Source organism: Mirounga angustirostris, unplaced genomic scaffold (assembly GCF_029215605.1).
Source record: "Mirounga angustirostris isolate CCGP_5_RB_7025 unplaced genomic scaffold, mMirAng1.0.hap1 SCAF_3, whole genome shotgun sequence".
NCBI lineage: Eukaryota > Metazoa > Chordata > Mammalia > Carnivora > Phocidae > Mirounga > Mirounga angustirostris.
In genome coordinates this window covers 162582731-162585508 of record NW_026991711.1, presented here as the reverse complement: position 1 = coordinate 162585508, position 2778 = coordinate 162582731, and the positions used below count along the sequence as shown (strand labels likewise).

Here is a 2778-nt window from a genome sequence, read left to right as displayed (position 1 = left end):
ACACTAATTTTATTAATGAAGAAATACAGCTATTTCTTCTCCATAAGATGGCTATCTCCAGGAAAAGCACACAAAAGATGGAGTTACAAGATGATTTAGCCACTTAAAAAAAAAAAGGAACACTGTTTTTAAGTGATAGAACAAATGGCAGGTCAATAATCATTATTCAGACTTAGAAATATAGCAGATATTTTCTCAAAAAAATGGACAAATAAGTCTAACAAAGAAAACAATTGCCAATATTTGTTGTCAATGACAAAATCTGAGCTTTTACACAAAAATTAGCATTTTGGAAAACTTGTATTCATCATTGTGAATTTGACAGTGATGAATACAAGTTTTTTTCTGATAAGTCCAAAAATAATATTATTGACCACGTTTTTTGATGAGTCTGTGAAAATAATATGATTTTTAAAATTTTATAATGAAATGTGTCAACATTTAGGAAATCTATATGATTCAGTGAGTCAATGTTTTTTTTTTTTTTTTTTTTAAAGATTTTATTTATTTACTTGAGAGAGAGAGAACACATGAGAGGGGATAGGGTCAGAGGACGAAGCAGACTCCCCGCCGAGCAGGGAGCCCGATGCGGGACTCGATCCCGGGACTCCAGGATCATGACCTGAGCCGAAGGCAGTCACTTAACCAACTGAGCCACCCAGGCGCCCACTGTGAGTCAATGTTTTTACTTATTTAAATTTATATTTATTTTTTATTTTTATTTTTTTAAAGATTTTATTTATTTATTTGACAGGGAGAGAGACAGCGCGAGAGGGAACACAAGCAGGGGGAGTGGGAGAGGGAGAAGCAGGCTTCCCACGGAGCAAGGAGCCCGATGCGGGGCTCGATTCCAGGACCCTGAGATCATGATCTGAGCCGAAGGCAGACACTTAACCGACTGAGACACCCAGGAGCCCCTAAATTTTTCTTTTTTAAATTTTATTTATTTATTTGTCAGACAGAAAGAGCACAAGCAGGGGTGGGCAGCAGAGGGAGAGGAAGAAGCAGGCTCCCCACTGAGCAGGGAGCCCGATGAGGGGTTCAATCCCAGGACTCTGGGATCATGACCTGAGCAGAAGGCAGATGCTTAACAGACTGAGCCACCCAGGCACCCCGCCGTGGCCGGCTGAGCGCTCCAGTCCTCGGGAGGGAACCGCTGAATAGGCACCGAGGGCCCCTGCTCACCTTCAGACCAGTCTGCCACCTCAGGTTGAATAGCAGTGAACCTAGGAGCTGGAGCCGTCCATTCATGCTGAAATTCCTCCTTGGTCACAGCCTTCTCTGCAGTGGCCTGCTCTTCCTTTTCAATCTCTTCAGGACCCTATAGAGGTACAGATCAGGCATGACCTCCCATGGGTGTTCATGGGAAATGGTGCCACGCATGCACAGAACTTCCCTGGCCAGCATCTACCACAGCAGACCCACTGAGTGAGCTCCCTTGTTGCAAGGCCCATACAGTGCAGGGGAGAGTCTGTGTTACACGGAGCGGTGGTAGGCAGGTTAACGTAAGATGAATCTGTGAGAGGCTGGTGATCAGCCCTGGGATCAGTAGCCACCGTAAGTCTCAGCTCCCAGAAGGCTGTCTGGATCTGGTTAGTGAAGCTTCCAGCAATAGGAGTGGTTCAGGTAGCAGCAGCGAACTTCAGCACAGCTCGCTGGCCAGTATTCCTGGAGGATATGACACCGACATCAGCTGACTTTTCAATGGCAACAATGACACGAGCTGCCAGCAGAAGCTTCTCCCAGGTTCTCTTCAGATTTATGATGTAGATACCATCGCTTTTCCTTTTGTAGATGTACTGTTCCATTTGGAAGTCAAGACGGGTACCACCTAAGTGGGTTCCTGCTGCAAGGAATTTGAGGACATCCTCCTCCTTCATTTGCAGGACATCAATGTCTCTGGACATTGTGAAAGTTTCCCTTTAAGTTACAATGGGAATGCAAAACAACACTGTAGGGACCTCTCCCTCCCTGGGTAGCACGGAAAGGTCCAAAGCATTTTATATTTCCACTTAGCAGTATACAAGTTCCAATTTTTCCATATCTTTGTCAATTATTGTCATCTGTCTTTTTGATTACAGATATTCTAGTAGGCATGAAGTGGTATCTCATTGTGTGTGTGTGTGTTTTAATTTATTCACTTCAGAGAGAGAGAGAGAGAGAGGCAGCATCCATGTGCACAGTCCAGCAGGCGGAGGGGAGGAGAGAGAGAAGCAGACTGCCTGCTGAGCGGGGAGCTGGACATGGGGCTTCATCCCACGACCTGGTGAACACGATCTGAGCCGAAATCAAGAGTCGGAAGCTCAATCGGCTGAGCCACCCAGGTGCCCCTCATTGTAGTTTTAATATGCATTTCTCTGATGGCTAATAATGGTGAACGTTTTTCATGTCCATTTGTCCATTTGCATATTTTCTTAGGAGCAATGTCTATTCAGATCTTTTACCCATTTAAAAATTGCATTATTTATATTTTTATGATTGAATTGTAATAGTTCTTTCTGTATTCTGAATATTAGATCCTTATCAGATATATTATTTGCAAATATTTTCTTCATTCTTTAGATTTTTTCAACACAAAAGACAAAAGTTTTTAATTTTCACGAAGTTTAATTTATTTATTTTTCTTTGGTTGCTTGTGTTTTTGGTGTCATACCTAAGAATCCATTGCCTAATCAAAGGCCAAGGAGATTTATGCCTATGTTTTATCCTGAGTTTTTTTTTTTTAATTAACTTATTTATTTAGAGAGAGTGCGCAGGTGGGAAGGGCAGAGGGAGAGA

General features: G+C 42.8%; 1 pseudogene; it reads right to left on the bottom strand.

Moving 5' to 3' along the window:
• Positions 1 to 804: 804 nt before the first annotated feature.
• LOC123838513 (small ribosomal subunit protein uS2B-like) lies at positions 805 to 2318 on the bottom strand (annotated as a pseudogene).
• Positions 2319 to 2778: the final 460 nt, after the last annotated feature.